The following is a 25,192-nucleotide window of genomic DNA, read 5'->3' on the forward strand; positions in this document are numbered from 1 at the left end:
CTGCAGCACCTCCTGCGCTTCTGCTCTACCTTGGTGTCTGTGGAGCTGCTTGTCTCACATGTTCACACCCCTCTGTTCTCTGCCCACAATTGCTATTGTGCAGTAATTTTTTTCCCTCTCTTAACTGTGTTATCCTGGAGGCACTACCACTGTCCCTGATGGGCTCAGCCTTGGGCACTGGTGTGTCCATCTTGGAGCCAGCTGGCATCTGCTCTACTGGACATGGAGGAAGCTTCTGTCAGCTTCTCACAGAAGCCACCCTTGTAATCCCCACCACTACCAAAACCTGGCCATAAAAACCCAGTACAATATGGCACACAGAGAGAGGATTTAGAAGTCTCAAACCTGTAAAACAAAGCTGTGATAGAAATGCTCAAAGACACTCCCAAGATTTTAGAAAACATTGCAACGTCTGTAGTCTACCTCTGTTTCTCAAATACTCCAGAAGCAGGAGCTACTTCTAGTCAGAAGTGACCATCAAATATACCTTAAAAACTGTGTTGGATTTAAAATAGTCACTGTTCAAAACCCGGCATGTTGTCTTTCCCAAAATGTATGGGAAGTAAATATAAAATCATATGGTGTTCAGTCAGAAGAGAATGCCATGGTTTATAATTATGTATTTGTCCAGAGCCAGTCCTGGTTTCGGTTAAGAATTATTTTATATAAACAATATTTTTCTTGGACTACTTTGAAAGCTTACCTCTAAGTTCTGTGACTTTATTATGTTTATTACTTGCTTCACTTTCCTATGAAGCCAAAGGCAAAAACAACATCTGTCAAAGAGAAATGATTTCCAAATCAGGCCTTCTACATCCAGGCAAACTACATCAAAATAACAGGCCTTGCAGGCTTGGCATCCTGAGAGAAATCTGCGCTTTAAAAGTATTTGGCAGCCATGATTTTTACTGCCTGTCAGCAGGAGATCAGTGGACAGATAACCTCAATGAGTAGCTGATTAGCTGATCCTTCGGAAGCCATCCCACAATATTGCCAGCCATGCCAATTATCACCTCTTTTTTTCTCTGTGTATGGGGATGTTGGGGAGGTACAGCCATGAATCTAAAATCCAGCTGTGTTTGTTCAATCAGATTTTCTTCTGGCCAAATCAAGGAAAGATTCTTTTGATTCACTCAGAACTTGCTCAACCACACTTGACTCCTCTTCAGTGAGTGTATTGCATCACCTTAGATACTACTGGACAGAACTGCCTGGTTATGTCTAATCCCACAGACTTTATGAAGCACATCCACTATATGTGCTTTCCATTGATTAGCTAATTTTATCGGTGTATTGCAAAACTATTGACAAGACTGAGAAATGACTGGGACTTCACCAGCATAGCAAGAATTGTCTCTCTTTAAAGACAAAACCTTTGATCTTCAGACCTGCCTAAAATGGGAGTGTGAGTTGGAGAAAACTGGATAAAGGTCAATTTGAAAAAAAATGGAAAAGAAACGAGTAGGTGGAAAATATCTACTCTTAAATAACAATTAGAACTGACCAAAATTTGTAAGACATATCTAAAGTCTATGCTGGAATCATGCATTTCCTTCTGATTTGCCCATCCTGTGTCTAATAGCAAGTTTCTTTCTCATTTTCTGGCACGGGTTGGTTGAAGTGTCTTTCATCTTTTGTAGCTGGTAGCCATTTTCTCTACAGTTGTTCCCATTTCTTGGGTTCTCTCTCATAGGCAGAATATTTTTGCACACTTTTGGTTTTATTAGTGGCAGCATTGCCTTTGAGACCTGGCAGTCCTGCCTCTGCAAGCAAAAGGCTTCCTTTGCAGAAATCAGACCCAGACAAATGTCAGCTCCTCCAGCACCTGTAACCACATCCCAGAAAACAGAATTTTTAAGACATTTGCAGACTAAATCACTGAAGCTTCATAATCAGAATGTTTCTTTCTCCTGGGTTTGGTTTTTTTATATGATATAGAGTAATAGTTAGTTATGGAAAACAAAATGGTACATCTTTATTTCACCCTGATTATAGTTGTAACACATAAAATTTTTTTTGTAAATTTCAGTGATGGAAAATTATTTTATAAAATGTATGCTAGAGTAACTGACACTAAAAAAAGCCTTTGAAATTTTGAAATTTCCTACAAATACATGCAAACCATACAGGAAGTTTAAAAAAAAAAACAACAACAGAAAATTTTATGCTACAGATGTTAGGACATACATATTTCTGGTTAAAAAAAGAGATTCAAATAATGAGGAAAAGCTTCCCATGACATTTAAGCTTTTTTTTTTTGCCGTAAGTCCCCAGGATGCAGACCAATCTCTGGGCCAAGTTGTGAAATTCTTACTTGTTTCTTCAGAAAAAATACAAGGCATTCCTTCTGCTTTTGCATTCCCAACTGAAAGAGGCGTCAATTTCAACACAGTATAACCATGAACAAATTCAAAAAGAATTTCAGAAAAGAAAAAAACAAGAGATCTGACTAGCTGTGAGCAAATGCCAAGAGGACATGAAACCTTAGAACATATCACATTCAAATGCATATTCAAAGCAGATAATTCAAATTTCATTAACTGGCCAAGACTTTAAAGTTCTTTGTCCCAATTCAAAGTACTGATTGTAGCATACAACTTCTGTCAAACAGAGATTTTAGCATGGAATGTCAATAATCTCTCTTTCTGTTAGGAAAACCAGGCTCTTCACAGAACAAAAAAGCTCTCATTCTTAAGACTTTGGCAGACCATTGTCTATGGCAAACTGCTAATGGCAGTATTAATCTGTCCCCAGACAGAGGGACAGGTAGTAGGTTGTCATTTCATCTCCACTGAAGAGCATAAGTGAGGCCTGAGGTCCTTTGTAAGTTTTTGGGGTTGTTTTTCTTCACATAAAGGAAAGCTCTCCCTAAAGATAAAGAGACTTCAGCACTGGAGTTTTTTAAGCACTACCATCTCTACATCTCTTTGTGGAAGGAGTATAATGCCCACGAACCTCAAATCTTTCTGTCCATTATTACAATAGAAGACATATGAATGTGTCAAAATGCGATCACATTTAATTTTTGAAAAAATGCATCTGTCAGTGTTGGATAACTTATCTTTAGCCCAAAGATAGCTTTTGTTTTCACTCTCAAATTATCTCAGGTGCTAAATGTTAATCACATCTTTTTACTTCATTTTTGTTCCTTAGTAGTTTGCCACATTATCTGATTGGAAATTTTGAGGTGGTTTAACAAGTTAGAGTAGATGGCTGTTAGAACTAATTATGGGGAGAATGTGAAATCTGTATATTCTTTGATAAATGTATCACAGTGTGCCATGGCCCAGCTGATTTCAAGACTCATTTACTTGGGTTTGAGTCACTTGAAAATTTTCAGGCAGTTTTGCCATCAATTCAAAAGGAAAAACTGTTGATTCTTGTAATCTGTATAGAAGTAGTAACCTTTGGGATTTTCCATTGACAAAATTATTAGAGACTGGATTTGTACACTCTGCAACACTGGATTTTATCTGCAACCTCTGAAGAAGCTAACATTCATGATATAATAATTTAAGAAGTCCCACATATTTTTGGACAACTTGTATCTCAAATAGATGTGAGATCAAATCAGTAACCTATCCTTATACTATATGATGTTAGGGTACCTCCTTTCTCTGACAGAAAAAGTGAGAAAATTAAATCCTGAAATAAATCACTTCCCTTGCTCTCCTATTTCCCCTCCTGTGAGTACTCTGCTGTAAAGCACACTGCCAGCTCATGTGCACTGGTGAGACCCTGAGGTCCTTACAGAAAAGAGAGCTTTCTTGTCTTAATGTCAGACTGCTTGTTCATGGTAGAAATGTCCTTCACTCTATCACTACTGCTGAGCTCCCAGAGTTAAGCTACCTACAGGTGTGCTGTCTAAATGGCAACCCATCAGTGCTGTTATCAAAATTGATCCTAGGAAAGGTGCAAAAACTAAGTTTTTTATTAGTTCAGGTGAGCTGCCTTAACTCCCACAACATCCTAGATCTTAGCAGGCTGAGGTCACCATTTGTCCTTTCACTTAATCTCAAAGGAAATAACACTGTAACTTTTATGTCCTCATCAGAATAAGAATTTTTTTAAGAGCATACAAGTATTTTCAAATGCCTGAGAAGGAAAGGTTAAGTGAGAATTTAAATCGCTATCTGGATTACTGACTGCACTAGTTATAATCTGAAAAATGGATGCTCTCTACATAGTAAAACAGTCTAAATAGTAGACACTCAGATACTTATTGAACAATATTCAGCTGCAAAATATTTGGTCTTGGACTGCACTTTTCATCCTCTATTTAACCCAGTAGCCTGTAATGACCTTTACTACCGTTGGTAGAGACACTGTGGTTTTTATCTCATGAAGGTAAGATTTGCCATTAAATGGAAAAAGAACTTCATCCTTCAAAAAAATCTGGCATATCTATAGTAATTCAAATATTTGATGGCTCCAGAATTAGGAGCTAGGCATCACTAAAAAGCCTTTAGTAAAACATGGCAGGCTAATTCAATGATGCAACTCACAACTATGCAGAAAATTATTGAGAAATCCCACTCCATAGTCTAACAGGAAATAACTTGCACTAAGAAGCACCTGTTTTAAGAACTGCAGTATAAGACTGTCACAGTTTAAATTGTTGACTGGAACTGAATTTGACACACTTCCTAGAATGTACTGTTCTCTCTTCCTCGAGTTGTTTTCACATTAAAATATGATCATCTCCTAAAATAAGGGAGATGTTTGGTGCTCAGGAATGTTGAAGCAATTTTGGGGTCAGGGGTGGGGGGGAGAATGATGATAAATATTCATTAAAGGATTTTCTTTTCAAAATTATAGTTTTACCATCCTAACTTACAGGGCAAACAAATGATCTTGCCTTTTCCTGAACTTTCTACAAGTAAGACTTGGTAAAAGACTCCAACTGTTTTAATTTACAAGCACATGTAACACAAAGTCTCTGAATCCTGAAGTTTTAAAATTTCTGTCTGGCAAGCCTCCTGAAATTTGGGATTAAATTGCCAGTCACTAACCATGGCAGCTCTTACTGCTTTAGGCAATGACACGAAAATCCAAGGAATGTATCTTCTGCCAAAAAAGGATCTTATCCTTATAATAATTGTTCATCATGATGGTATTTTTATGCCACTGAATCTGGCATATTCTTTTTAATTAGTACTTGGACTCCTGATATACAGTTTTCATCTATGACTCATTTAAAATAATGTCTCTCCACTTAATAAAATAACATTCAGATTCAACTTGTATTTAATATCTACAAATAAAGTATTAAAACCTCCAGGCAATGAATAAAATTGGGGTGGTAACAGAAAATGCCTTGAACTTTACAATCTGATCTGGAGTTTTATCTGAAGGGAAGCAAATTAGGATTATATCTCACTATATCAGCTGTGACTCCAGCTATCAGGCATAGTTTTGTCTAAAGTTGAATGGGTATCTAGTTTAGATAAAATAATTTCCAAACTGACTTGTTGTTTACTGTTAAAATACTTTAAGCCACTTATCTACCTCTAGCATCTCTAACTTGTATTGAGAAGGCCACAAGGAAAGGATATTACTGTGAAATTTTCTGAAATCTTAATGAATCTTTTTAGATTCTTTTCTTAATCAGTCTTTTTAGTTAGTTCTAAAAATTGCACTTACTCAAGTTCAAGTCTTTTTATTTGGATTAATGGATACTTCCTTGAACAAAACTTCTTAATTATTTAATGTTGTATTCAATCTTACTTTAAATCAGAGATCTTTGAAAAACTCTCAATTTAGTCTTTACCCTGTACTAACTCTAATTCATATTTTACTAACATTACTGAAATATGCCTAGCAAAAATTGTTTCCCAACCTATATTCTTCTTCTTTCCATATAATGTACAGCATAAGGTGCCAGAAGTTTTCTATAAAACATGGAAATGTCAAGACATGTGAGTACCTCAGCCTTTCTTAGTGTTAGTCCTTCTCAGCCTTTCTTCTCTTAATGAAAGAACATGTGTTCAACACTGTAATGCAATCTGCCTTGCTGCTGTTTACTCAATAAAACCCTCATAACTCCTACTAGAAAAGCTGCAAGGAAGAAGTTTAGACAACGTACTATCTTTTCCTTGAAATTTTGGAAGGCAGACTCATGATTTCTTCATCTCCATTCTCAGAGCAAAACAATAGAGATGCTGCTGTTCTGGTAAATTAGTGGCAAACTGGCAGCTGGACAACGCAGATAAGAGGTAACATGAATTTATAAAGCACTTCAGCAAACAAAAAGATCACTTCCAAAGTGGAAAAACACTTCAATATTGTTATGTCATATATCTTACCTATGTATTTTTAATAGTACAATGTACTGATTTTAGCTAAAGAAGAAGCAACATCTGTTCATAGAGCGCTGCTTGTGCACTACATTAAAATGGTAAAAAAGCACAGTAATTTAGTATAGTTTCCTGAGAAACCAAGACTAAATTTATCACACTGTCCTAATACCTTCTCCAAGCTGATTTCTAACAAAACTAACAGGAGGTAAAGACATTGTAAAGACATTACATGTCTACAAACTTTACAGAAGTAGGCCAGTAATAGAGAGAACAGATCCTATGAAAGCATTATTGAAGAGCTTTCCATCTGCATTAAGGAAACAGATGACACAAACAAATTACTAGTTCTGCTGCTTATGTAGCAACTTTTTGATGTTCATTATCAGACTTCAGCAAAGTGACATGAAAACACTAATTATCCCATCTAAGTATGCAAATATTTGAGTGTTGAAGTTCTCTTACATGTCAAGTTTAGAATCTAGTGTAGTATTTTATGCACATGGTATGTCATGTGTTTGAAGTTGAATGAGGAATTTTACTGGCACTCATATCTTAATATACTACATAATTTTTGAATCAACTAAAATGCTAGTGAAACAGTCACTCTTTAAATAAATCTCCTTATAGGATATGCTTTACATTCAGAAATATCACCATGAATTTTATCAGTCGAGAAAGAGGAATAAATCAAAGTAATCAATTAACAGGAATGATGTGGTACCTTTTATGTAATCACTGTGCATTTTCATGTGCTTCCAGCAACACAGTGGTATTTCCGTGGAACATCACGATCTGTGCTTCCAGCACATCACAGAACTGCACGAATGTGCAGCTTCAAGGACTCATGGATTGCACTGTCAAATTAGGGTACTGTGGAGATCCTTCTGATGCCTGCTCCTGGTAGCCTTATGAAATCCTATGTGCAGAGGATTTAAATGAAAAAAAAGAGCATGGCTATTGCAGTGCTGAACCACACACAAGAATTAATTAATTTTAGGCAGAGCAGATTCTACTCTCACCTGAGGTAGCTATCACGAGCCAGTATTCAATAATTTCATCTGTAACTGAGAATATCAATTAACTGCAACCTATTTCTCTCAGAACAGACACTTCTACTTAAAAAAATATTGCCTGATAATAGAGAGCTTGATCTCAAGGGATTACATGTTCAGATGTTTTCAAGCCACCACCCTAGAGCAAAAAGGGAAATATAAAAATAAACTGATAAAATTTACGTAACCCTTCTTCGTCATTTCAAAGAAACACAAATAAACCAGTTCCATGAAATTTCTGATAGATAAATTACATATCAATAATTACAGAAGAAAATTAAAACCAGAAAAAATTCAAGGCCCCACAACACAAGATATTTTAAGGCAGTGTGAGCTACTGTTGCAAGATGAAACTCTTCTCAAACATTTTTTCTGAGTCATATAGTAAATATTTCATCTGAGACAGAATTTACCAAAATATGGGATTATATGGAAAGTATGTGAAATGTATACAAGGCAAGGCCACTAAAACATAAGCTTCTTGTCTCAACAGGATTTTTCAAGCTGGCCTAAAGCTGGTATCCTGACACTGATTCCTTAAGTGGAATCTATCCAAAGGAGCTTCAAAAACTGAGCATCCAATTCAATCAAAAGAGTAACAGACATACAAAAGAATTGTGAAACAGTAGGTCAGAATGGATCTCAAGGGGTCATTAGTTTCTACTCCTGCCAAATGTCATAGTAGTACCTCCCAGATTTGAAATAGTGGGTTTTGAAAATGGGGATTAAATATATTTCGTGGGAACAAAAATTTCCTGAATCTACCCAAGGAAAAAAATTCTGCATTTTTCTCTGGGGAAACCTCTATCCACTCTAAAATGACACCTTTGTCAATAATTGAGAACACTGCTGAATATTTGAATTTTTTCATGTGAACAACATGCACTACCCTAAATAGAATGATAATCACAACTCTTAGTAAGTCTGTCAGAAAATGAGTTACATCCACAAGCCACTGGAATGTCTCCTTGTTCACTGGCTGCTGGAAAACTTCATGCCATCTCTATACACCTCTAAATGTCCTGTGGCACTCTGTACATTGCTACCAACTAGTACTGGTTCATGTAGCAGTGGTATTTATACCACAGCACTGTTGGTATTTATACGCTACATACATTGGCTTATCTATTTATACCACTGTGCATCCTTTAAGATGCTGTGGTTGTGCAAGTTTGCTAGGTGTGATTTCATGACCTCCTGACTTTAAGGGACAATTATCAGAATGCAAGCGAAGCTTCATGGCTACAGCACCCTCATGATGAAGAGGGGACATTACAGCAAAATGAATAAAATGACAAATTATTGACCTGCTTTCAGTTCCATTTATTAGGAATTGGTCAGAAAAATGCCACTGTGTTCTGTGTGTGCAGGAAAAAAATGTACCTACATATAAGCTTAAAGAGTAAAATAAGTTATGTTCTGTGTCTGTTTCAGTATTTAGCACAACAGGAAATTGAATAAAAACTTGGGTCAGAGGTATATATAAAAATAGCAACCTCTTCAGTGCAGACTTTCTTTCCACTTGCCTTTGGTCTAACACAAACATGTGAACAATAAAAATAATTTAAAAATCATATTTTTCCCCTCAGAGAAAGAAAGCTAGTGCACACAACTACTGAGAATAGGGAGAAAGGAAGCATATGGAAAACCTCGTTGTAGTAACAGCATTGTGGTGATATAACCTATGGGAATCCATTCATGTAATATAACTATTAACCACTCATGTAGTATAACTAGTAACCACTTATGTAATATAACTAATATTTTTTAAATACTAGTTATAATGATAAAGTTTTAAAATATGTTCTACAGTCTGCTAATAAAAGACCCCAGTAGGACCATGCATTTACTGTGACATGGTGGAAAATGTATAATGTGATTCATTAAACTCTGTAAAAAATGCTCATTTTTCATCCTTTCCAAATAACAAATAATTAAAAAACATTCCTAATTGTTATAGATACTGTTATCTTAAGAGTAAAAATAGCATAATACAATATATTTTATAAGAACAGATCGATCTCCTGACGTACACCTATTCTGACCTATTCTGCTTCTAGTCTTTATATTAATGTCTGACTTTACAATCTACACAAATAATTTAAAAAACCCAACAAAAACCAGATGAAATTAAGTAAAAGAGACCAGTGATGTTCAACTGCACACACACAAGAAGAAAAAAGCAGTATTAAATTTAATCTGACCAAATTAACATAGAATAGATTGGTAGATCGGTACATGTATACTTACCAAATTTGCCTCTCTCCTTTAGCCCTGTATTTAGCCCTTTAGCCCTCCACTTCTGAAAGGCATCCACAGCCTTAGTTTCTATTTGTAATTCTAGAGTCTTCTGTCTTTTTTGTCCCTGTGTTTCTCGTATATAGTTTTTGCTGGGATCTTGAAACTTTTTGTTTTCTCCAAGAGGAGGCTTAAGACAGCTTTAAGAAAGTACAATAGAAGAAAACCTGGTGTGCCCATCCCTTTACAAAGATTTCATCTTCCTGATTTAAGTTCAACACACTCATGGGCAGATTGCATACTAGGATGTAGAAAGGTGAGAACTGTATCCACTCATCTAACAAAAAACAAACAAACAAACAAAAAAACACCCAAAACCAATTTTAAAACCCCCACCAAAACCAAAACCAAAATAAACAGCCCAGCTCTCTGAAACTACACAAGAAAAATTGAAAAATTGTGTAATCTTGATTTTTTTCAACAATTCATAGAATGGTTAAGGTTAGAAGAGACCTTTGGAGGTCAGCTGGTCCAACGCCCTCCTCAAGCAAGGCCTCCTAGTGTGACCTGTCCAGGGCTGGCTTTTGACTCTCTCCAAAGAGGAAGACTTGACAACCTGTCTGGGCAAACTTTTCCAGAGAGCGTGAGTGTCTCACAGTGAAAAGGTGTTTCCTGATGTTTGGATGGCTCCTCCTGTGTTCAGTGTGTGCCCATTGCCTCCTGTCTTGTCTCTGGGCACCACTGAAGAGAGCCTGTCTCTGTCCCCTTTGCACCCTCTCATCAGATACTTAAATACATTGATAAGGTTCCCCTGAGCCTTCTCATCTCCAGGCTGAACAGTTCCAACCCTCGCAGCACTTGCTCATGGAGGAGTTATTCCAGTCCCATATCTTTGATTTTTTGTTGGGCTCTCTACAGGATGTCTGTATCTCTCTTGGACTGGGGAGCCCAAAACTGGGCACAGTACTCCAGGTGCGACATCACCAGTGCTGAGAACATGCCTGGAGTACCAATCTCCTGGAGTACTTGATGGAAAATTGCTTTATATTTATCTATTATTTGCTGGTTTCTATTTCATAATAATCTGTGCCCATGGAAATCGCAGTTACAGCATTTTGAACTAGACAAATAATTTTCACTTCCTCCTGTAATTAGCCAGCAACTTCCTTGTATTTTTTAGGTAGTATTTTAAACAGAAAATTTGCTGTACTCCAGAATAATGAGAAATTATCTAAGGTATTTAATTGTATAAGTGAAAAAAGAAAAATTCTTCAAATCTACAAGTATTAAAAAATCCATCATTGCTTTTTCAGTTATAGGATATGGGCCACGGATTTTAGTCTTTTTTCCTTCAATATAGAAAAATTTAATGCACCAGTAAATCCCAACTGGAAAGTAATTAAGACTAAAGTTAGTACAAAAGATTCATGTGAAGTTCATTATTGAGTGTTCTATGAAAGAAAGTCTTCACAAATTTCTTATGGAGTTCTTGAATACAGACTGTTGAGAATTGAGATTGATTTGATTTTATCAGTAAGCATATTTGCCACTTCTGACAAAAAAAAAAAAGAGGCCAACTGCAAACTAAAGACACCTCATGAGTAATACAAAAGTTCTTCAGATTTTGAGGAACATTAAACTTTTGTATAGTCTGTGCCCCAATTTTCCCCTGACCGCTCTTTTTATCTCTGGAAAAATATGGTGATTGACTCATCTGTAATATGCACATTTATTATGCACATTATGAAGGTTTAAATGACATAATGCACTTCAAAGCACTTTAGAAAGCTCTATTTTTTGCTTTGGCAAATACACATATAAATAATCTTGTGGGGTCTAATTTAACCTTTTGTATTCAAATGCTGATGCATCAGAGAATGAAACACAGATCAGAACTGGCAAAATTGCACATCCAGGATAATTGGATTATTTTAATTATGTTCATTATGATTCCTCATAAATCTCCCAAAATTACTGCTAAAAATATGCACCATAATAGAGCAAAAATCTGTTTTCATCTGAAAAAAAACATGCTGTAGTGTATGTAAAACCAGGGTGCATTGCATATTTAACATTGGTCATTCGCAATAAAAAACAACTATATTTTTCCTCCCATTTGATTAGGTTTGGGGTATTTAAGGCTTTTGTTAATTTAAAATTATCTTTTCCAAAAATCTTCACAATTCTTTGATTAATAGATAAATATATTATTTCACAGGATTTGTATTAGAATACTCATAGTTTCTTTAATCTTCTCCAGTTTTGGGCCTAAACTTGTTCCTATTGAATTTAATATGTTTCACCTAAAGGATCTTTCCTCCCAGGTACTTAAATCATCATTCTCACAACTCCCTGAATGTAGTTCAAGTATCTTCTTGTGACTAACTGCACTATTTATATTTCAATCTCCGCTGAAAAGTAGGGCTCACAAATCAGGGGTTTTTTCCTCATGGTTTTCTTTTTAGAGCCCTGCAAATCTTCCCAGGCTGACAACAGCTTTGTGGAGCAAGTATAAGCTTAGCAGCAGGAGGCTGCCTTTTTCCTTTTTTCATTGCGTTCTGTAGGCTTTAAGTCAAAAACAGTTCATGAGCCACAGGCTGTAAACTCCAGGTCTAAATTCCTAATGGAGTGGGAGTCTGAACCCTTTCTCAGATACCAACTTGCCCAGCGGGCAAACATGTTCTCACACTTGGTTGCAGCCTGAACTTGTCTGAGGGTCTCATGCACCCAAATTCTCTCTTGCATCATTCCTCTGGCCAGGCAAAGATTCTTGGGCATACAAGAATCTGCTACAGCCCAGTTTCAGCTCTTCTGAAGCTTAGCTGATGGCAAGAAAAGAGCCAACAATACCAATGTTTGAAGAGTGTCATGGCAAGGACTCAGGGAGCACAGGCCCACTCGGGGCCCCTGGTTCGTTGCACAGGGTCACGTTACACTCTGTGCATGTGCATTCTGGATTTGTTGTGATGAGGGACATTTTAGCCAATTGCAAACTGTGGGTTAGAGAAACACTGTCCAAAATTATGTCTGCAGTTAAAAGGCCTCCTCACACAGTTTGTGTTATACACTCCATATTTTTTCTTTCAAAGGATTACCTTTTATTAATCTCACTCTTTTGTATTTCAATATTTTGAAGTCCTCCAAGTCTGAAGAAAAAATTGATTGCAGCCATTACTTTAAAAGGGGAATTTATAATTATTGTAAGAAAAAAACAACTGAGCTCTGAATGTTCTTTGTATACAGCTATTACAGCATAATATCTATTACTTATCTCTCCTGTCATATAGACAGACAAGCTCTTACGTTAAAAAAAAATTGTGTGCAATGCTGTCACCATTCAAATTAGAGAAACATTAGAAAGTAATATTTGTCTCACTTTCTATTTTCCAATTACAGATTCTCAGATTAATTTACGCTCTTCCACTTCTTAAAACAAAAAGTTCTTTTAAAATATGCACCAAAAATTGCCACATTTCCCATGAAACTTTAATTAGAATCTTATTCAATCAAAGTATTGTTATAAATATTTACCACTTAAAAATCCCTCTCTTTATAGATTTAATGTTTCTGACATTAAATTTGTGTTCCTGATGTACATTTACTCCTGTGCTTGCCAAGAGAACACCCACAGTTCAGTTTCAGTGATGAAAAGAGCCTGTTCCCTTGTCTGAAGGTCTTCACTTCTCATTATCCTATTTACAGTTTAAAATACTGCAAACTCAGAAATGAAGCATGAAAATGTTTTCCGCCTTGTTTTAATCCATGTAAGAGTGCAGCCAGAGATCCTGCTGTGGACTGGCAAATTGAAAGAAATTTGTATTTTAGTTGCTTCCTCCCACCCCTTGCCACCATATGACTGTGACATCAAATTTACTAGTGGTAAGAGAAATAGGAAACCTCTGTCCTCCCCACTTTTTAATGTCTCACAGTGTGGCATACAGAGCCTACCTAAACTCTTCACAGCTATAGCACACCTGATGCAGACCAAGTATCATATGTAGGAACATTAAGTTCCTCCAGCTTCTCTTTTCCCCATGTTTCCATTGAGTTGCAAAGGCCTCATTTCCAAAAGAAATTTGAAAAAGTAATTCAGACTTCAGATCTTAACCTATATTTGACCTTTCTGGTGAGACCATCAAGAACCATGTCCCTTAAAGAGTGTATTTTGCCATGTGAAGACAGGAAACAGGCACAAGAGGTGAACCACGCATTGTCTTCATTCCTAACCAAAGGGAAATAATTATATTTTTTGCAACGGATATCAAGGTGTTAATCTGGACTGGCACAAATTGAACCTAATGGACTAACCTCAGGTGACTCCATGATACACATCCAGGCCGAGGTCTGTGGTGTTTTGCAGCTGGAGCTCCCAGAGAGATCAGCCTTCCACTGTCCGCTCACTTGCTGCAGGTGTGACGTAACTTTGAAGGCTATAAATATTTTCTGCTGGACTGACCATGTGACCATATGCTTTTCACCAACATAAGCCTAAATACATTCTTGTGTTCTCATGGTACCTATCAGCAGTTAATTAAACATGTAAACACCAGTAAGGACATTTTACTGTCAAATTCTGATGTTGAGTTCTGCAGCACTGGCAACACCACTTATCAGTGGCAGAAGTCTCTTATGGAACTTGCTCTCATGTGCCCCTTACTAGATTCCAGTTTTATTGATCGTCAAAATGCAACATAAATCAGCACACATAATTTTGTTTTCATTTGCAGCCATTTGGGAGGCTTTGTGTTTCATCCCAAAGAAGCTGCAGCAGAACTCTGTAAAATGTACTGATGTTACTGCTGTGTTCTTTTTAAGCCAAATTAGTTTTTTGTGGCAGCAGCTGTCAAAGTAGTATCAGCTATATAAGTAATGAAACAAATAATTAAATCTGATTTTTGCTATAAAGATAGCATGAAACTCTTAACAGAATTTTTGAAAACTGCCTTTAAATGTGACACAATATAGCAGATTTGTAAAAGTGGTCTGTGTAAAAATATTTCCTGAAAAAATAGCAAAAATTTAGGAGTAAGTTGGACCATGTTACAGTGTCTAGCAGTTTACCGCTAAAACTATATTTTTTAATGGCTCTGCTAGAAATTTTACCACTGCCAAGGCATGAAGAAAAACCTGCCAAAGCCTCTCTCCCTCCCAAAAACACACAGAAATGATGGTAGGGAGCCTGGCAACTACACATGCATAAGAAAAAGAATTTCTTATGACTGTGTTGTTTGCCAGTAGTCTAACATCAGCTGTTCATCCTGCATTAGTGTACTATTTGAGTAAATTCAACCCAGGGATGGATTATTTTATTAAATGAAAATATTTTGAATTAAACTGTTTTGTCCACAGAAAAACAGAAACTTTTTTTACAGAGCAGAGATACTCATTTGGTAAAATATATTTCTTGCTTGTTACTCTTCTGTGCTTTCTTGTAGACACAGAAAGAATATACAAATTATTGCTGTTCATTGCTGTTCCCAGGAATTTAATAAATTGGCCTCATAGGTGAGCTTGCTCTGTAGCATTCAACAGACAACAGCTGTTGATATTTAAAATGAAATAAAACAGAAAAACAGCGGTGGAATCCTTTCTAATCTAAGAATCATTGCAGTGGGTAGTATTCAGCTGCAGTTTCTAGCACATCTCACTGGTCTTCATCTAAACACATCAGAAAGACAGTGTGTCAGTTTAAATTCCACTACAAAAAACAGTTTGAGGGTCTCATTTACATGTCCTAATAAAAAACCAAATCGAACCAAACCAAACCAAAAAAAAAAACCAAAACCAAAACAACAAAATAAAATAATAATAAAAAAACCAAAACAAAAACAAAACAACAAAATACTGCTTTCTCTCTCATAATTCAAGACAAGTGTCTGCTGTAGTAAACACAAGATGGGTGGACCCTTCAAGCAAAAGGTGCAATGCCCTCTTGTAACAGAATGGGCTTTTTCAGTATGAGTGATCTTCCATTTGACCCGTACGAGGACCAGCCCTAGTTCATAAATCAGGAAATATCTTAATCTGATCATTCATCATATGAACAAGGGAAGGTTGACTCACTCAACCTTGTAACACTGCAACACTGAGGAACAAAATAGCAGATTATGCTTTGTTCTCAATGCAGAATTCAGGCTGAAGAGATTTGGTCTTTCAACAAAACCTGGCCACCGAGTTCAAAACAACCTGAATCTTATTTTCATGCCTTTTTAAGACTGTGCTGAATTGTACACACAAAATAAAACTTATAAGTGTTTTTTTTTCTTTGAGACTGGCAACCCATAATATTATTTCATGTTTCTATTTTTGCACTTGAAGCTCAGGTAAGGAAATGGCCTTCAAGGGAAAAACTGTAAAATTTCCCATTAGACAGATATAAAGAAACTTTTGTCTATATCAGCACTAGTAGGCTGAAGTGTGACGTGAATACGGTCTACAAGTTTGGAAGCACAGAGCACACTCATTCCTTTTGCCAAGGTGCAGAATTTTAAGGTAAAGCCTTTAAGGGGATTGCAGGAAATGTTCATCCCAGTGCCACAATCCATGAACACAGAAGACATCAGCCATTGGGAGCTTGTGATTTTGGGCTACTGGTATATTCTGTGCAGAGATCATCTCTAGAAGGAAGAAAAGATGAATTGTCAGATGAGTTGCATGTGAGATTACAATTGGGGCTGGATAAGGTTCAAGAAAAACCTGAGGTGAAGGTTTGTCATAATTTCAAACCATTTTCATTGAGATTTTATTTCATCTGAACATGGAGGACAACTAAGAATAACTTGACTGTATCTTTAATTCTTATTCCCCAAAAGGTTTTCAATCACTAGTTTTAGAAAATGAAATTAATTAAATTAACTCATCTGCTTCCTTAGAGTGATGCTGAAATGTGAAGAAATCATAAGCACTAAGAAAAAGAAAAGGTCATATTATCTGAAAGGTACTATATAAAAATACAGACTCCATACAGTACAAATACACATGCTTCAGTAATCACTTGTGAGTTAACTCCTCAGAAGTGTCATTTTTAATTATTCAATAAAGAGTAAGCAATACTAATGATACCTAAATATTCTTGTACAAATATACCTTTTCTTCACTTTTATATTCTAAAAGTAAACTTTTATGCAACATTTCAGTTACAGAAATGTTTCTAGCTAGTTTAGTATGAAGTATAAGCAAATGCCTTTAAGCTAAAAACTTCCTCAGAGGCAGTGTCACATCTGTGTGACGCTGTGTGTTCTTTAATGTACACTAGCCTTCCTGGCTGAAAGCGCAAAACTCAAATTTTATAAAGGCTATTAGGAGTGAAATTTTCAAAGATGTGTAAATAATTTGAAAATTTACAGTCACTAAAATTCATATGACATAATCTGTACCTGCATGGGTGTAAACAAGTACGTTTATGACCCTGCATGTGTTCCTGGACAAACATAAGTCAGTTCAGACCAGAAGCCAGGTAGGTGCATTAGTTTTACACCACATTTGACCTGGTGTATCCTGTCAGAACAGGTAAGCAGCCTTGGCCCACAACAGCCCAACATGGTGCTTGTCTGATCAGACACAAGTACAGGCAGAGAAAGAGACGCTCTGCACATCTGTGTCAGCACACATATTCAGCACCTCTGAAAACTTTGGCCAAGGCTTACACAGCTCCCACTTACCTTTCAAAATGCATTCCCATATGGTGCTTGAGTGCCTCCCCAGGCTCCTGTTTGCCCCTCAGCCAGCAGTGAAGTTATGCTGTAGGGATAAACTTACTCTTAGCTCTCCCCAGACCTGCCATTGGTAGGGAAGGAGGCCAATAGCAGCTGTAGGTGGGCTGTGGACACAACCCAGCATTACACTCACACAGCATGTTCCGGGTTTGGGGTTATATAAGGTTCCCATGTGTCCAAAGGACTCCTCAGTAGGTTATTACCATAACAACAATAATTTGTAACAAGAATGTTGGCAAGTAATTTAGGTATTTATCATAATCTATAAAAATGAAAAAAAATACCCACATACAGATAATTAAGTAAAGGGATGTTTTACTCACACAGCATTTGCCAAAAAACAGATATAAGACCATGAAACATAAATTGCATTAGAGATCAATGTTCATCTGTTTGAATGCCTATTAAAAGGCTTATATAACACAAAGCAGTAAATGAAACCTTAGTAGAGGACTTCTAACTTTTCCTGCTCTGCTCAAGAATTGTCCAGGCCTATGTTTAATAGATGTTCAGCCATAAACAAAGCATTCCTTTCTCTTAAATCAATCTCCACTCAAGATCTAAGATGAAGGCACAAAATGGTACAGTGTAAATTGCTCTAGAGTAAGGGGATAAGTAGGGAAATATGAATGTTCTTGTTTATGATTTTGTGGCCCTGCACAGATACCATTCTCATAAACAGATCAGTCTCTCAGCTTATGGTTATTGTTCTGAGATAATATGATATGACAGGTCCAGATGTTTGAAACTTGCAGCAATTCACAGAATGGCAGCAATAAATTCTGCTAAAGGATATATTTAATTCAATTTATAGTGTATCTGGCACTGTCAGAGCTGTGGAATTTCTAGCTGAGTATAATATAGAAACCATTACATGCTCCAGCAAACTTTGGAAGTGAAGTGTGCAAGGCAGAGAGGATGTTGCGAAGCTGGTATGCTTTCTATCTGTTAATCAGCAATCTCTGTATTGCATTGCTATCACGTTGTATTACGCTAGATTTTCCTAGTCTTGAAACAATTAGCAGAAAAATCCTTTATGAAAACTTCACCCATGTTGTGCAGACCGAGCTCTTTAATCTCATTCTGAATTTCAGAAATCCATGTAGCATGAACCTTTGAGAGCATGGTATGGACATGGTCTGTGCACTAAAACCAACTTTTCTAAAGAATATATTGTATATCTATTTCATATTCAGTCACCCTTTAAGTCAAGTTATCCCATGAAGACCATTCATCCAGTAATTATTTACCTAAATATATTTTATATACCTGTGCACTGTGACACCATAAGACAATAATTTAAGTTTCTTTGTTACTAGAGCTGTAGAACCATCAAAAGGGAGCTGCTTATTTTTTCACATGATTAAGGGGAGTTTGCAGTGTCCCTCCTAAGACATAAGTATTCTTATATAAAATCCTGTATATGTGTATATATTTGTGTGTTTCAACTTCTGTCAGAAATTAGGGCTTATTGAATTGCCTGAGCCACATGCATGCCAGGAGACATGAAAAAGAAGTCTTATTTTTATGGTGGTGATCCTGCCAATAATCATCTTCAAACTCTGCACTGTTCAAGCCTCTTCATTCTCAACATTTGAAAGGCTGAGTTCTATCATACAGCTGGGACTATTAACAGCACTATTTAACAGACTTGTTTATATTATTCTTCCATCTAGAAGGATAGGTATTATAACAGACATTTTCCACTACCTTTAGAGCTGAAAAGAACATCTCATCAGACCACATCTCCCTGCCTTCATCTCCCTCCTCTGTGTATGAAATGGTCCTTCCCCCTACAATTTACTCTTCTCATTCACTAGTTATATAATACAAGAAAGACAGTGAACTGAAGAATGGCAAATCCAGTTTACTATGCTGCACAGCTTCTTAGCTGCCAACAAGTCTGCTGACATTTTTGAAGCACTTGTGCATAAGGCCTCAATGCAAATCACTCAGAAGAGCCTGGATATTTACCTGGCTCAGAATCAAACGGTTCTGTTTTCTTCAGGGATGAGCAAGTCAGGCACCATCACAGGCCTCTGCTTTACCTGAATTCCTTCAGTACTTTGTAAATTATACGATATCAAGGACTTCTTTACCAATAGGAAAAGTATTCTTTGGTATTTAGAGTTACCCAAGAGTGTGCATTCTCTACCAGCATTTTCTTCATAAAACAGCACAAATACTCAGGTCATCATAGAATCATAGAATAGTTTGGGTTGGAAGGGACCATAAAGATCATCTTGTTCCCACCCGTCCACACCATGGCCAGGAATGTCACTTACTAGATCAGAATCATCAGGGACCAATCCAACCTAGGCTTGAAAACTTCCACAGTTGTGACATCCACTGTTCCAGTGCCTCACCACCCACACAGCAAAGAATTTCATCCTAATATCTAATCTGAATCTCTCACTTTAAAACCATTCCCCTTCATCCTATCACTGTCTGCCCATGTAAAAAGTCACTCTCACTCTTTTTTATAAGGCCCCTTTAAGTACTGGAAGGCCACAATGATGTCTCCCAGAGCCTTCTCTTCTCCAGGTTTTTCTCAGCCTGTCTCCACAAGGGAGGTGATTCAGTCATCTGATCTTCTTTGTGGCCCTGCCCTGGACTCACTCCAGCAGGTCCGTGTCCTTCCTGTGCTGGGACCCCAGAGCTGGATGCAGCACTGCAGGTGGGGTCTCACCAGAGCAGAGCAGAGGGGCAGAATCCCCTCCCTCTCCCTGCTGCCCACGCTGCTCTGGATGCAGCCCAGGATACGACTGGCTTTCTGGGCACATTGCCAGCACATATCCAGCCTCTCATCCATGAGAATTCCCAAGTCCTTCTCTGCAAGACTTCTCTCAATGGGTTTGCTCCCAGTCTGTACTCATATCTGGCACTGTGCTCTTGAACTTGACCTTGTTGAACCTCTTGAGGTTCTTGTGGGCTCATTTCTCGAGCTTGTCCCGATGCCATCCCATCCTTCAGGTGTGGCAACCACCACTCAGCTTTGTGTCATCTGCAAACCTGATGAGGGTGCACTCGATCCCACTATGTCATTAATGGAGATATTAAAGAGCACTTGTCCCGATACAGACCCCTGAGGGACACCACTTGTCACTAGCCTCCATATGGACATGGAGCCGTTGACCACAACTCTCTGCCTGCATTCATCCAGCCAATTCCTTATCTACTGAATAGCCCGTCCCTCAAATCCATATCTCTCCTGTTTGGAGAAAAGGATTTTGTGTGTGAGAATGTTAAAGGCCTTACAGAATTCTAAGTAAATGATATCTGTGTCATTAATCTCATTCTGAATTTCAGAAATCCATGTAGCATGAACCTTTGAGAGCATGGTATGGACATGGTCTGTGCACTAAAACCAACTTTTCTAAAGAATATATTGTATATCTATTTCATATTCAGTCACCCTTTAAGTCAAGTTATCCCATGAAGACCATTCATGGGATGCATCACTAATTAGTGGCATTCGTTTCCTAGCCTCAGCTAGCTTCAGTTTAGTTTCTATTGTAAGATTTAAATCATTACACTAAAAGATTGCTTAAAAATTGAGACTGACTCACTTAAATACTCTCCCAGTTTGTCAGTAAATCAATAATTTCTCACTGAGACAGTTGTGCAACAAAACTTGTGGGGAAAACATTACTCAGACCTGACTTCTGTAGCTTACTTCTGAGAATTTATGTGACAATAAAGAAGTTCCACGCTCAAGATACCTCATACCTGCAGCTCCATTAGGCAATTTCCCACTCAGAAAAACAGAAAACATACATTTACTGTAATGTGTCTTAGACAATTTCATGTTGTTTATCTATTATTTATTCTCCCTATTGTTAATAAGTAATAATTTTTTTCAGAATTGCTCTTGAAATCCATTTCCTCTTTAAAATCATCCATATTTCCAAAGATAATTATTCACCCTTCAGAGACTAGTTTTAGTATTGTTTTAAGAATGCTGCACTAATTTTCATTAGTGGACTTCATTCACATGCAATGTGACCACACTTATTTTATCTAGGCACCTTCAACCTGTTACTTGCGTATTCAGGATCATTGTTCTGTCTCCTTTTGAAAATATCTATATAATAAAATTTTTAATTCCATGTAATGCTTGAAAATGGAAACAAAGAAATAGTTCACTGCTTTTTCAATATCAACTGTACTTTGCACTCCTGTCCTGGTAAATGAATATTCCCTTTTCCTTCTCTTATAGAAAACTTCTAGAACTTCGTTACATCATGCTGTTTCTTATCTATTTTCTGTGGAAATAATTTACTACTATACTATTATGACAGCTGCTTTCATTAGATGACAGCTCTTCTTCACTTTCTTCTCTGTCAGTTTGCCTTCCCAAAGACCTTTATGTATCAGCTTCTCATGTTTTCTAACGGTGATTTCTCAAGTAGTTTTTTCAGAGCTATGTTTTCTCATGACTTCTTTACTTTGGAATAATAAACTATTTCAGTGTATGATAATTTCCATTCAGATCAGCATCAGTTCTTTTTACTGAAAAATAAGACTAGAAGCTCAGTCTCTGAGTTTCACAGCAATACTGACTATTCTATCACCTAGCTATCTAGGGAATGGCATACACTAGCCATCAGAGAAAATCAGAAGTCATATCCAAGTCCAAATGGCCATATTTCCACACCCATGACTTTGTAGTTATAACAGGTCTAGAGTTACCATTTGCTCTTTTACCATGGAAAAACCACATTTTGACTGACAATTCAAAGATCATAACTTCAATATCAGCAGATTTTCTTACTCCTTCCTCTGAGCTACTGTCCTCCTGCATACTTCACATTGCCTTTAGCAGCCCTTCTGGGGCACAGGCTGAGCAAAGCTGTGAAAAAACCACAACATCCCACTCACTGACCCCATTTTGCCCTAGGCTACACGTTTCTTCATATCTCTGTTCTGATTGGCAAGCCTATTCCAACGGGAGAGGAAACTATGCCATTAATTAACCATTTCTGGGTTAAGCAGATGGAGAATGTGCATTGATGTGGACATGTAAACAGATACATACCTATCTCAGTATGTGTATACACAAAGGAGATGTACGCACATTTTTATATTTCATAACTGCCCCTTGAATGCCAAAATATCGTCTATTCTGAAATCAGGTCTGCCTCAGAGCATGCACTCATGACAACTGCTTAGGGGGAGACTTGTTTTACTGTCCTCTGCCTTTTCTACAATTATGTGGGAATGAGTTTTTTACTATGTTTTGTGAGTTTTTCTTGCAAAGCTCTACATAAGTGTTGTCACTCAGTCACGTTAACATCCTAATTATTTTCTGCTATTTTTTTCTATACCTTCAGCATGAAACATATCATAGTTTGATATATCAGAGAATAATATAGTGGAAGAAAACCAAACCACATCACCCTTTTTAAATGCTGCTAAATTAACCTTATTTGTTTTGGACTGAATTGTCACTGACAGACTACTTTTAAATCAGTTTCTCTGTACCTCCCTAAAGCCAGTGTCTGTGACAGTAGATATGTTTCCCTGGGCTGTAGACTGTTTCCTAGCTTCTCTGTTTGCAAATGTGGATTAAATATCTGTGGATTTGATTTCTCTTGCAGCTCAGCAATATAAGATGCAGTCACCTGCATTTGCAGCTGTCTTTCTATAGATTGCAAAATGGATGGAATTTATTCTGTTCAGAATTTCTTTTTCTTCCAGTTGTGCACATCTTTACACAGTTTTATTAGGACCCTTTTAGGCTTGATTTGACTTCTAGTTGAAGATGAAGAAATTATTCATATGGACAAATTTATTACAGTAGTCTGTGATTTTTCTTGCCTGTAGTGATCAGTCTCCTCTTTTCTGCACCAAACAGGCAGTTCCTGTCAAAGTTGATAATAACTGCAAATATTCAGACTCTTAAAACTCAGGTTGTCTTATCTAATATGTTTCTGTTTACCTCCAGTATAGTAATTAAACGCTAGATCCTCAAAGATATTCAAGCACCAACATGAAACTGGTGGAACATCAGTGTCAAAATATTTTTTGCAGGTTTTTTTGTAAATGCAAGCTCACATGTTTCAAGAACATCTGTGGTTCCAGCAGTCATTTGACTCCCCACTCTCAGTCTACCAGCACTAAATAGGTCATTCAAAAATTCCTGCAAGGGAAAAAGAACATGAAGAATTCATTTTTGGGGGGCCAGTACAACCCGGTGTTTTAATATGGCATCATTAATGAGGCAACAGACCTCAGAACTTGGACATTCCCTCAGGAAACTCTGATAATTTTACCTTAGCTCTTGGATTGGAATGGGTCTTTTCATTCATTAATATCTGCTGTCATAATTAATTTGAACATATTAGAAAAATTACCCCACCAACACCACTATCTGTCTAGGAAATGAGTGGATATGAGTACACCTAATTTATGATGGTAAATGAATTTCATCTAACTGATTGTTGGTCCTACATAGGGGTCTTTGGTTTCGTGTGTACAATGCTGTAGGGGCAGATGCATCTCATTGTTGCATGAATATGTGCTCCATTGATTCACGTAAGAAGCATGCAAAATTTCTTTTAACCTCTCCCAGTAAGTCTGGATTTGTGTGATAACCACACCTCTAAACTTATTTCTCCCTTCTCAATCATGCTACTGCATTCTTTCTAATTCATACACTGGTTCCACCACAGGAAAACAGACAAGCAGGATTTTCTCCTGTTTAGCTCTGTGTGCACAACTTAACATGCTTGTCCAGGACAGCTGAGGATAATGAAGAGTTACATATCAAATGGCAAGATATTATACTGGCTTTGACCATGGCTGGATGCCAGGTGTCCAAAGTCATTCTATCACTCCCCCTCCTCAGCTGAAGAGGAGAAGCATAAAGATACTGAAAAGCTCGTGGGTGGAGATAAGGACAGGGAGAGATCATTCACCAATTACTGTCACAGGCAAAACAGGCTCAACACTTGGAAATTAATTTATTACCAATCAAATAAAAGTAGTGTAAAGAGAAACAAAACAAATCTTAAAACACCTTCACCCATCCCTCCCTTCTTCCTGAGTTCAAATTCACTCATGATTTCTCCCTGCCAGTGGTGCAGGGGGACAGAATGGAGGTTGCTGTCAGTTTAGTCACGTGTTGTCTCTGCCCCTCCTTCTTCCTCAGGGGAGAACTTCTGAACTTCTGCAGTTCTTCATGAACTGCTCCAGTGTGGGTCACTCTTCCATGGAGTGCAGTTCTTCAGGAACAGGCAGCTCCAGCCTAGTGTCCCCCAGGGTTACAGGTCCTGCCAACAGACCAGATGCAACACAGGCTTCTCTCTCAGCACAGGCTTCTCTCCCAACACAGGCTTCTCTCCCAGCACAGGCTTCTCTCCCAACACGGGCTTCTCTCCCAACACATCCACAGGTCCTGTCAGGAGCCTGCTCCAGTGTGGGCTCCCCATAGTGTCACACCCTCTCCAGGCATCCACCAGTTCCTACGTGGGCTCCTCCATGGGCTGCAGGTGGATGTCTGCTCCACCATGGACCTCCATGGGCTGCAGGGGCACAGATGCTTCACCATGGTCTGCATCACAGGCTGTAGGGGAATCTCTGGTGTCTGGAGCACCTCCTGCACATCCTTCTGCACTGACCTTGTGCCTGCAGAGCTGTTTCCTTCTCATATTTTCACTCCCCTCTCCAGCTGCTGCTCTGCAGTGGCTTTTCAGCCTTCTTAAATAGACTATCACTGAGGCCCTACCACCACCATTCATGGGCTCAGGCTGGGTCTGTCACGGAACAGAATTGACTGACAGACAAAGCTTCTGGCAGCTTCTCACAGAAGCCACTCCTGTAGCCCTCCTGCCACCAAAACCTTGCTACACAAACCTGATACAGATATACCCTGTGCCAATTGTGT

General features: G+C 37.7%; 1 long non-coding RNA gene across 2 annotated transcripts in view; it reads right to left on the reverse strand.

Moving 5' to 3' along the window:
* Positions 1-233: 233 nt before the first annotated feature.
* The window catches only part of LOC116446043, a 33,754-nt gene continuing 8,795 nt past the window's right edge, over positions 234-25,192 (reverse strand). The window contains exons 1-3 of one of the 2 annotated variants that reach the window (XR_004241004.1): positions 17,251-17,329; positions 7,021-7,215; positions 234-1,825 (exon numbers count right to left, since the gene is read on the reverse strand). This is a non-coding gene — a long non-coding RNA (uncharacterized LOC116446043). Of the gene's footprint in view, positions 1,826-7,020; positions 7,216-17,250; positions 17,330-25,192 lie in introns of those variants that run through there. The other variant, XR_004241005.1, reaches the window with a different exon arrangement.

This window comes from Corvus moneduloides, chromosome 6 (assembly GCF_009650955.1).
Source record: "Corvus moneduloides isolate bCorMon1 chromosome 6, bCorMon1.pri, whole genome shotgun sequence".
In the NCBI taxonomy this organism is placed as follows: Eukaryota; Metazoa; Chordata; class Aves; order Passeriformes; family Corvidae; genus Corvus; species Corvus moneduloides.